The sequence below is a fragment of the Ictidomys tridecemlineatus genome, chromosome 2, assembly GCF_052094955.1.
Source record: "Ictidomys tridecemlineatus isolate mIctTri1 chromosome 2, mIctTri1.hap1, whole genome shotgun sequence".
Lineage (NCBI taxonomy): Eukaryota > Metazoa > Chordata > Mammalia > Rodentia > Sciuridae > Ictidomys > Ictidomys tridecemlineatus.
In genome coordinates, this window is record NC_135478.1 from 95689774 (window position 1) to 95701328 (window position 11555).

The 11555-nt window shown below is 47.6% G+C and overlaps 1 long non-coding RNA gene across 1 annotated transcript in view; it reads left to right on the plus strand.

Annotated features, from left to right (window-relative positions):
• LOC120892055 (uncharacterized) overlaps positions 1–8275 on the plus strand; it is a 102236-nt gene extending 93961 nt beyond the window's left edge. Inside the window, exons 2-3 of the long non-coding RNA XR_013429710.1 lie at positions 6652–6759; positions 8154–8275. This is a non-coding gene — a long non-coding RNA (uncharacterized LOC120892055). The remainder of the gene's footprint in view (positions 1–6651; positions 6760–8153) is intronic.
• Positions 8276–11555: the final 3280 nt, after the last annotated feature.

Consider the following 11555-nt stretch of genomic DNA (forward strand, 5'->3'; position numbering starts at 1 on the left):
TTGACTAAGAAAGAAAGACTTAAAGACATGCACAGAGCGCCCTTGGCCACGGGAATTACATTTCTCCAGGCGCTGGTGGTGCTGAGTCCATTCTGCATGGCTCAGTCCTTTCTGCTGGGAAGCCTTTACCCAGGGCAAGAAGGTATCTGGGCCAGTTCCAGACCAGGGGTCCTGGTCTCCACCGCTGTGATGCCCTTGGTCACCGGAAAGGGGGACTGTCAGTGGTAAAACACACCATCCCCAAGTGAGACTGGGCATTTCCAGAGGTGCTGTCACACATTGCCAGTGGAAACACTGTAAGCATGATCCTACCCAGAGCCAACTTCTATATGCCTCCAGGCCTGTTTCAGTTCCACAGTGTGAAAAAGCAGAAGGCTTTCCTGGGCAGGAGATACTAAGGATGCCCATGGATTATACAGATTTTGTTTGGAAGTATCAAAGTTAAAGAAACATGATTAAAATCGCATGCTTGTGTATGTCTGCAGAGGCACACGTTGTATACACACAAAGATCAGCCTGTGGATTCATCTGTCATTCCAAATTTGAAAACAAGAAATCAATAGATGGTTGATAGGACTTGGAGCATGTCAAGCTGTTGTCAGAATCCTGCCATAGTGGCAGCCGTTAACAAAAACTGCCAATGTTGGATCAAATAAATTTTGAAAAAACCCAATATTTTGATGATTAAAATCACAACAATTTCTGTGTTGGGGGATCCATAGTGGAGTGTCAAAATGCTGTTTGAGGGAAGAAAGACCAGAACAAGGCTTGTTTTTTTTTTCATATTCTTTGCTCTAGAAATTAATCAGAGACAGTTTCCAGCTATCCTTTAGGTCTACTCACACCATAAGTCCAGGACCCTCCAGAACCTTCTCTCCCACTCTTCCTCAAATAGCCTTTTCCTATTCCCAGTCTTTGATTAAACATTCTTATAATTTCTGCACAATTACCATAATTGTACTATTATCTCCTTAATATTTATTCTAAAAGTCTCATTTTACTTAAATTTATTCAAAAAAGACATTTTAAACTACATCAATAGTATAAATGGGAAGCCATTATCACTTGTCAAGAATAGGGTGTAATTATGGAAATGAATGCCCTTCATTGAACAAAGCAGGAGGTGCGCATGTGCAGAGTGTCTCAGAGAAGCCCGTTCATCTACATAATTAATGTGAGTTAACCACTTTAATATGTAAAAATAGATAAATGCAATAGATGATCACGAAATACCCTTACCTAGCCACCTCCACCTTCAGACCAGAGTTCTGCTTCCTTTATGTCAGAAGGGAGGATCGGGAGGCTTTGCAGATAGAAAATCATCTGACTACTTCTTGGTGGGGCAGAAGAACACAAAGCCCTGTGCAAAGAGCTGTCACTGTCACCATGTGACTTGGAGCTGGTTAAGCTCCAGTGTTTCTGTAACCTGAGTCCCAGTGTAGTGCTGTCCCCTTTGCAGGTAAGCAGGTTGAAGCCTGCAGTGAAGGGCAGCACTAGCCTTGCTGGCACTCCAGGGGAAGGCTGCAATTGGCCTCATCCAAGTGACATCACACTACTCCCTTGCTGTTAAATGGCCAAGGATTGGAGCATGAGATTCATTTTGGCCAATCAGACATGAGGGCATATCTTCCACGGCCTTCTGGGCAACATTTTTCTCTTTGGCAATAACTGTAGTGTAAGAGGGCTCCCGCTAGGACCCCCTCCTCCATCCTTCCTTTAAGGTCATTCTGCGAAGGAGGACCCAAAAGTTGGCAAGGGTCTAAAGCAGTTCTGAATGCACCTTCAGACTTTTAAATTCAATACTGCACATGCTTTTGGTCTAGGGGACTGTTGATAGAGGTGTCCACACTTTGCATCTGCAGGTGTGCACAGTGAAGTCTGTTGTCCGGTCTTATTCCCAGTGTTTATCTTTGCTCATCCAGTGCTTTCCACTGACATGGTCTCACTCCCACTGATTCATACAAATAGCAGCTCATACCTTAGCATCACAGCTAGTCCCAGCAGACAGGTCAAGGGTAGACTATTTTGGGAGGAGACCCCAGTAGAACAAACATGTTACATAATGTATACAAAACGTGTCCCTTGGGGTGGAGCATCTGCCTGGGTTCCATCAAGAAAAAGGGAGTCATTGCAGTCATTACAGGTGTTTGAAGTCACACCAGGTTAACATTGGAGTTAGACCACAGGTGTGCTAGAGAGGGAAGGTCTGGGAACTGCAGGGGGTCTGAGGAACCATTACCCTTGACTTGAGAAACAGTGGAAAGCCCTGGCTCCCAGAGCCTTCTCACCGGCTGCCTTGGGCTTTGGAGAGGAGGGGAAGTCCACATATCTGCCCTTCTACCTGCATGGTCTCTGTGAGCACGGTTATCATTTTGCTTTGTAATAGACATCTCATTTAATTTCCCATCGTTGAAGGATTTCTGAAAGTAGTCACTGGGTTTATAATGGAGTATTGGTGGGACAAAATCAGCCAAAAAATAAAAAATAAATAAATAACCTAACACAGATGTGCTTGTCCCAACAAAAGAGGAAAAGCAAGTTAGGGACTGTCTCTCTTTCTTTCATTCATTCATGGATTATTGAATGACCTGCCACATGCCAGTATCTGGGGCTGCAATAGCAAGCTGTGCCCTCCTTGAGATTTGTGTATTCAAGTCCTGCTTCCAAATTCGGTGGTATTCAGAAATGGAATTTCTGGGAAGTGATTAAGTTAAGATGAAGTCATAAGTGTGGTGACTGTGTGGCAGGATTCCTGCCCTTCTAAGAAGGGACAGTGCTGCAGTCTGGCTGGGCACAATTCAGGAGCCACTTGTCAAAAGAAATGAACTTTATTTTTAGAACCACACACGCCAAACCACACAGCTCTTCAGGAAAACCTTCAGAGCCCAACTTCCACCACCAGCTTCCCACAAGCCTCTCACCCCCCCCCCCCACAAAAAAAGTCCCCCAGTGAGCAGCTCCCTGGTCTGAAACAGCAGGGAAACAGCCCAATGAGCATCACCGCAGAGGAGCCAATCAGTTGACAGCTAGAAGTTTGCTGGGGCCGCTGTGAGCCAATCATCAGCTGGCAGCTGGAAGTTTGCTGGCAGCTGGAAGTTTACTGGGGCCCCTTCAGCTGTGGCTCTCAACAGGACAGCTTGCTCTGTCTCTTTGTCCTCTGTGTGAGAACACAGCAGGAAGGCTGCCACCTGCAAACTAGGAAGAGGTGGTCACTAGAGCCTGGCAATGCTGGCACCCAGGTCCTGGACTTCAGCCCCCAGAGCTGCAAGAAAGACCTTTCTGTTAAGTCACCTGGTCTGGGTTTTGCTGTGGCAGATAAGCAGGCTGAAAGGCAGAGAGCAAGGACTCCTGTGTGTGCTCACCACTCCCCACAGCCAGGTGTAGGTGGTTGCTGGGGCCTTCCCACTGGAGGGGGGAGGGCTTAGGGTGGACCCAACTTCCCCAGGGAAACAGACTACTGACGTTTGTATGGGTGGTCACTGTTCAGAAAGCCAGATGTGGACTGCTCAGGGGCACACTGCTCTCTGATCTCAGGTAGATGGGGGCCTGGATGGGGGGAGAGGATGGAGGAGGAGGTGACATAACTACATAAATCATTGTTTCTTGTTCCTTCCTTATTTTTCCCCTGAAATTAGATTCTAGAGGCCCCAGTTTTCCCTGGACACAAGGAAACCACCCAGCAGTGCTTGGGTAGGTGCGATAGTTAGAGACAATGCACAGGTTCAGGGGCTGTGTGTGGTGGGAGGGCCAGATGCCCAGCATCCCAAGGTTCTCCTTCTTCACACTGCTGCTCTTCAATGGCAGTTAGCTAGATGTGCTGGGACCGCTGGGGCCGGGACTCTTATCAGTGAAGAGTACATGCCCCGTCTCAGCTCTAGGGTGCCTTGCCCCAGGTGACCCGCTCCTTCCAGGGTTAAAGTTATTAGGAGATGTAGGCTTGCCCAGGGGTACTACAGAAGGGACCTGAACATCCTTCTTCCATCAGGGGCTCCGTACAGAAGGGACCTGAACATCCTTCTTCCATCAGGAGCTCCATTTGCCTTGCCATTGTTACTGTCCCCCTCAGTCACCCTGGGTGTACAAGCCCTGTGTGCTCTAGGGGGCGCCTAAGGAATCCCCCATCCTTCTAGGTCCCTATTCAGTGTATCCAGGACACAAGGAATGGGGCAATAAACATTACAAAAGAAACCTGTGCTAAGTGAGAATGACCTGGGGATGGGAGCACCACCATTTGCCATTGACTGGGTTGGTGAGAATCTGACCACCAGCTCCTGAGGTGTTTGCTCTGAGGCCAATGAAATGAGAAGGGACATCCGGGGATGCCGGACAGCACTCCTCTCCTTTCTTCTATCTCATTTGTAGTGCTGGGAGGAATCTGCCACTCAGAGCTGAAAATGAATATCATACTTGTGTATAGAAGAAGCCAAGGGAAGAAATGAGGCAGAGACTTTTCGGGCTCAGAACAACAGCTCCGTTGATTGAGTTCAATGAGTCCAGCTTGGACAGAAGGCTCACTGCCCTCGGGGATCCACAAGGCTCCTGCCTGTGGCACCAGGGGACACGAGCCACGGCCGAGCCAGAAGAGGACAGGTGGGCCAGATGTCCTGGGCTCCGAAGGCTGTGTATTCTAATGTTTCAGGATTATTTGTGAATATCAACAGGTTGAAATTCATAGACCTCTCCAACTCACAGATATTCTGGGATATCTCCAAATTTCCCAAGTTAATTTATGACTGAAGATAAAATTTCTGTCACTTGCTCTGTGTGGTTGGAGAGGGAGTTAGCAGACCCACACATGCGCTCCTAGGAGGCCTTCGGAGGACATTTACGGAGAATTACAAATACTTCTAGTGACGTTTCCCTCCACATCCTCAGCTGCATTTTGCTGGGCATCTGGACCGGCTGCCTCCCATCTTTCCAGCCACCCATGAGTTGAACGGAAACCAGTATTTTGCCTGAGAGGGGCAAGGAGGGGAGCGCGTGCTGGTGGTCCAGTGGACTCACTTGTCATAAATCTTGAGTCACAAAAAGTGGAGACAGGGACTTTTAAATTTAAAAAATATATAAGGGTTGGGGATGTAGCATGCCTAGCACATCTGGGTTCAATCCTCAGCACCAGGAGAGAAAACAAAAGACAGATGGAATGGGACTCAGATCCAGGGAATTCCCTTACTACAGGGGGTCCCCTTCTTCTTCTCCCTTGGGGCACGCCAGCACAGCACTCTCTTCTACAATGTGCCACTAGTGCCCTGGAGTCTCTTCTTAGTTGAATTCTTTATCTAATAAAGGCTATTGGCCTGGGAAATATCATAAAGGTTCTTGTGGTTTACGGGGCTAAAGGGAAAGGCCACGGGTGTCGACTTGGCTCTACTCCTGTGGGCCCCACTCAGGTTGACCAATTCCTTCTCCATGCTCAAATTATCTCTCATGTAATTTGGAGAGAACTAATACCCTGGTAAAGATAAATAACTAGAAGGTTGTCTTCACTCTTAAGGATTTTTTTTTTCCTTTTGAGTGTTTTGTTTTGAGGTTTGAAGTTCTTAACCCTCACGTTTAAGTGGGAGAAGTGCACTCAGTGGGGTCATCCACCACCACTGTCAGCTCAGGAGTTCTGGCGGCCTGGCCTCTGCCCTCAGACTGGGAGGCTGATGATGAGAGGCCCTGCAGCACCTGGGCGGGCTCCCCACACATCCAGGCCCCGGCTCTGCTTTCCCATGGGGCTGTGATGTGAGCTACAGTGGGTCTTGGCTACGCATCACAGTCACCAGAATCACCTCCCTGTGTTCACCTGTCCTTCCTGCATCTGACCACTCCTGACACACTCCAGAGACATTTCACAGCCTAGAAATACCAGGGACGGAGGGAGTGGGCATCCCATCCATGGGATGGGGCTTCATACCCACCCTGCTCTGTGCAGTGGGAGCCCAACCTGGAATTGGGAAAGAAGCTAGTGGCTTCAAACTCACCTGCCCCTGGACAGAAGCTGATGGCCGATCTTTGGGTTTCCCACGTGCTATTCTCAGACCCATCCCCTGCTCCTCTGCTCTGGCCCAGGTGAAAGGGCTGGTTCTCGCTGACTCTGTTTCCCAGGCTTCCATCCCCGTGCTGGAGAGGTGTCAGGGTCATCAGTGGAAAGTGGGAAGATGTGAGGGAAGAATCCACAGCATTTCTCTTCACCTTCTCCTTCTCCTTTGGTGATTATTTCCATCTTAGGGACCTGAGTATCCTAAATTTTATGTAAGGGACATGAGCATCCTAAATCTTAGTGTCCCCAGGGACACTAGTACCAATCCCTCCTGAACACCAGGGCCAAGGTGCTGCTCACCACGAGTTCAGGCTCTCCAGCAGGCTCTGGTCCTCCAGCTGCCCCAGCTGTTGCCTCCACCACTCCTCCTCTCATGGGCACCCATGCAAGTTTGGACTTACTGTGCACACCCTCTGCAGTTATTTTCTTTTCTTTCTTTCTTTCTTTTCTTTTCTTTCTTTTTTTTTTTTTTTGGTAATTGCACCTTCCTTTACATTTTTCAGTTTACATAGAAAATGTCTACATCTTGAATTTTGCAAAATCTGCACATTCCTATAAAAATGCAGAACACTACCAGGGCTCAAAGTGACCCGCTGATGTTCCCTTTTGCTCACGTTTGTTTCCAGATCTGCTATACACAGATGGGGTTATAAGGACACAAGCTTCTTCCAGAAGTAACAGGCAACCCAATGGGAAAATGAGCCAATGACTTAATGGCCTCCTCACCAAAGTGGGTAAGTGACCAAGAACACAAGGGTGGCTCTCAGCTGTCCTCAAGAAAATGCAAAGCAATGCCCCTGAAAATGATGGAACAGGGAATACAGGCACATGGGAAGGGATGGCCAGGACATAGAGCTTCAGGCTCCTTGCATCCATGATGGAGAGTGAAAGGGAACAGCCCCCTTGACGCTGGAGACATCCATTGGTGTCACACATGTGTGCACCTCATGGCTCTACAACTGCAACTCTACCCATAAGTGCACATGCACCCCAAAGTGCACAAATGCTCCCTAAGAGAATTCTGGGTAACCCACCCCAGCCAGGGCATGCTTGCCTTTCCCTAATAGGAAGCATCAAAGGCCCATCAACTATAGAAGAAGTGAATCACCTGTGGTGTTCACTTAGGGGAATTCTGCACAGCAAGGAGAATGACTGAAGGGGACACGATGAGGATGAATTGCCAAATGTATTGCATAAAGGAAAGTAAGTACAAAGGGAAACGTGGCATTATCTGAGTGTGTAGTTCATATACAAACTTGTATGTCTTGTGGAAATATAAATATAACCAGTTGACCTGGAAAAGATCACCCCTCTCCAAATATGCAATGAGCGTGAACAATGTTACTAAGTTCTAGTTCTATGCAGTTAGTCTAGCCAAATCTGGCATTTGGTTGCCAGAGAGTGTTGTTACAGAGGTGCTAAGGAGGTATCAGCTTCAAACTGAGACTGTAGTTAATGTAATAAGAAGAATGAAAAGGTAATTGGGTGTCAAATTTACTATGATTCCTTTTTTAAGTCTTGAATTGTGACAGAATATAAAACAGTCTCCCTCTCCACAGTACTGTGAGCCTTGAGCCTCATAGAGCAGAGTCTTGGGGACACTGGGTCCTCACTCTTGTTTCCCAAGGGAACCTGGTTCTCCCTCAGATGAGGGCAAATGTCCCTGACAACACAATGGAAGCTTTGCCAAGAGCCCAGATGTGATCTCTAACCACAACATGACCCTCCTATAAAACATTAAAATATTATTTCTGAGAACACAAGTTAGTTGGCTTTTGGGGAGCAGATATCATTAAGTCTTGCCTTTGCATAACCTGAACATATACAGTCCGTGCATGATGCAGCTTTACCTTAGAAACACTTCCCTCTGGACATTTAATTTTCCCGTAAACCCTTTCCTAACAAAAGAGCTCTCTGGAAGGAAGGCTGGGCAGGGGCTACTTTTGGTTCACATGGCATGGCCACAGGCCCCCAGTGTCTTGCATGGGACCCAGGTACAGTTAGAACTGCAACTCTCATTCATTTGTGCAGCTTCTCTGACTTGTTAGATTTTTTTTTAAATGCCTCATCCTTATTATGAGATGAAAAATAAATGACATTAGTCAGACTCCTGCCCTTTCTTTTTCAGCCTCTGCTGCATCTCTTTCCTTTCATGAACCGCTTTTCCCACATTTGAACCCCTAGGGGAAGTTCTGGGAAACTTAATGATTTTAATCCAAGGTCATTTATGAAAACGAAGCTTTTCTGTCTCCCGTGTCAGGCAGCAGGAGTTTCCGTCGCGGCTCCTTAGCTTGTGCAGGAGCTCAGTGGGGTGGGGGCGGCTCCTGCTGGGGTGCCCTTTGTGTGTTATGCTGAAATTTAATAACAGGATGAGGAAGAGAGGAGCATCATATTCAGCTTAAGTAACTGAGTGGAGAGGAGAGTAGCCCTCAATTGAATAAAGCATGTGGTGAACAAATCTATTTGTCTGGGAAGCTGCTCATCACTCAGATATCAAACTCCCACCCTGGACAAACAGACTCGGCTCCACTGTTTAAAATCTGATCACCTACAGGGCTTCCAGCATGGTAGGCCATCGGCTGATTATAGGAGGCCAAATAACTTGGTAAATAAAAGAAAAAGCTATACTAAAGGAACAAAGTTGATGTGCCACAGAGGTGGCACTAAGCAGGTGACAATGTTGGCTCCCTGCGGTTCAGTGGCCAGTTCTCTATTTGTAAACTGAGGGTTGTGATAGTTTTTACTATTATCCAATCCTACTTTTTAGTGCCTTAATGTAAAGTAGGTAGTTAGACGTGAACAGGGGAACACACGGAGAAAAAAATCAGGCTCATTTCATCTTGAGTGACGAAGATCACTTCACCTCAGGTGGCAAGAAAGACCCACCATAAAACCACCTCCTTCACAGATGGATATAAAACCGAAAAGGATGAGATTGGTCAAGTCCTGTGAAAATTAGAGCATCATTGCATCCTGAGTCCCACTAGTATGTGTGATTATAATGCAGGGAGGGAGAGAGAAAAGAATGAAGGGTGAGAAAGAGCTTGACCAGTCTAAGGCCTGTTCCTCTTGGAGCACCCACAGAGCCCGAGGCCCAGGCCTGGGAGGAACTGCCCAAATAGCTCCTGAGGAGGGAAGTTTTCAGACCAAACTGAAAACCTGTCCTGCCTCCTCTCCCTGGAGGACCCAGCAAGGCCCTCACTTCCATTTCACTCCATCAACTTTGTGCTTATTCTATCTAAGGCTCTTGACCGAAATCTTTCTTTCAAGAAGACAAGCACTGAGAGATGGTTTCACCAGGTAAGAGTAAGGCCTGGTGCTCAGATGAGGGTTTGACTGGTCATTAATGTTGAATTCCCATCATGCTCCTCATTGTCACCCAGGATTTATGTCTAGTTTCCATCTCTCAGCCACTCTCCCCCCTGCTCTGGTTTGTCTCCTCTCCATGGCTTGGGGCTCTCACAGTCACCTCCAAGCCCAAGTCTGCCTTTTCTCAGACACCAGCTCCCTACTCCTGACTGGTCCAGGGATTCCCCAGAGAGGAGACCCTCTGGCCCTGTCTTAGTTCAGAGCACAGACCTGGCTTCCTCTGTGTGGCTGCAGAGAGGGGGCACAGGGAACCGTCACCAGAATGGAGGAAGGAAGCTCCTTTAGTAGGGAGGGATGGCTAGAAAGAGGCTTCCATGGGGGGCAGTGATGGGAGTCCTCACATGCCTGTCCTTCACTGCCAGCACTTAGCATCAATATGGGCACAACGCCCAATACTCATGGCCACCAGACTCTCCATGCCCTTCTCTGCTACCTTCTTTCCTATCACCCAGCTACCAACTGTGGGGTGAGAAGCCCAAGTTCCCTTTGCAAGGGGAGCTTCCATAATGCCCAGTCCCTCCTCCCACCATCCACCATCATCTACCTGGAGCTGAGATGCTGTGGTTTTCTTGTGGTCTCATTTCTTGGGGTAGGGTTAAGAGGAAGGTTAGACCTTTTTTGAGAATTATGCTTTTATCCAAAGTGGGGAAGCCAAACATAGGCTGAGAGGGCCAGGTATTTCTACAGGAGTGGGAAAGCCCACACTTGCTTTGGAAAGTATTTAAACTATAAATATAAGTGTGGGCCAGAGGAGGTTCCCCAGCCAGCTTCACCCCTTCCCATCACCTATGTGGCCCCTGCACAAACCTGGATTATGTCCAGGCAGTGAGGACCATCACTGCAAATCATCTGAGCGCTGGAACCAGGGGCAGAAATGTTGGTGGCTACAAGGTCAGGACAAGGTCAAAGCTGTGACTTGCTTTCCCTGGGAATCCATGGAGGCCCCTTTGGGAAATTCTTTTATATGCATAAGATGTCAGAAGGTCACGTGACCCCAGAGCAAGTTCATAGGGGCCATTGTTGTCTTGCCCAGAGTGAAGCCTGCTGCTGTGCCCTTTGTCTCAACTCTGCTGTCCCCTACATCTGGAAGCTTGAAGGTTTCATTATTTAGCCCAAGCCTTCATTTTATCTCATTTATGGATGAGCATTAAGAAAGAAAAGTAAAGTTGGTAAAAATAAAATCCCTTATTTTGCTAATGAGAGACATTATTCCTCTTGTTTGTCGTCGTCTTTTTTGTGTGTGTGTATTTGCTTATTTGGCAAGTTTTTTTTTAATGCCAATCAAGACTGATATGACTTGGGAAGCTTATCAGTAGCACAGCCATCTTTTTGTCATTGTAGATACATCTTTAAAAGTCACTACTGTTCACTAAGAGGAGAAAGACTGGGGGAGGGTGGAGCAGGTTGGGAGACAGGAGTGAAACTAAAGACTGAAAGTGGTCATTTAAGGATCCCTGAAGATGTCCATTTCCTACCCCCAGAACCTGTGAGTGTGCTCCCTGACATGGGAGATAGGACTCTGCCCATGTGCTTAAGCTGAGAACCTGTCCACGGGAGATCTTCCAGAGGCAACAGGGAGGGCAGTCTGATTTAAGGTCCTTCTCACAGGAAGGCAGCAGGGCCCATCAGAGAAGGACACTTGGCAGTGGACACTGAGGTCTAGAAGCTGGCAGGACAAACAAAGGGTCTCTTCCCTGGAGCCTTAAGAAGACAGCAGCCCAACCTACACTGTGGTCCAGGGATCTCTGACCTCCATAACTGAACGGCAAAAGCCACTGAGTTTGTGGTGACTTCTTAGAGCAGCAGTGGCAAATGGTACAGTCCCCGAACACTGATCCCCAAATGCTAGAGAGCAGATCCACTGCGGAGGTGTTTCCTTGGCAGATGAAAAAGGATACCAACACAATGAATCTGATCTTTTTTTTTTTTTTTTTTTTGTACTGGGGATTGAACCCAGGGGTGCTTAACCACTTAGCCACATCCCCAGCACTTTTTATTTTGAGACAGGTTTTCACTACATTACCTAAGGGCTTCACTAAGTTGCTGAGGCTGGCTTTGAACTTGAAATCCTCCTTCCTCAGCCTCCTGAGTTGCTGGGATTACCGGCATGCACCACCATGCCCAGCAAAGCTGATCTTAATTGAGTCTTCCTGAGAAGATG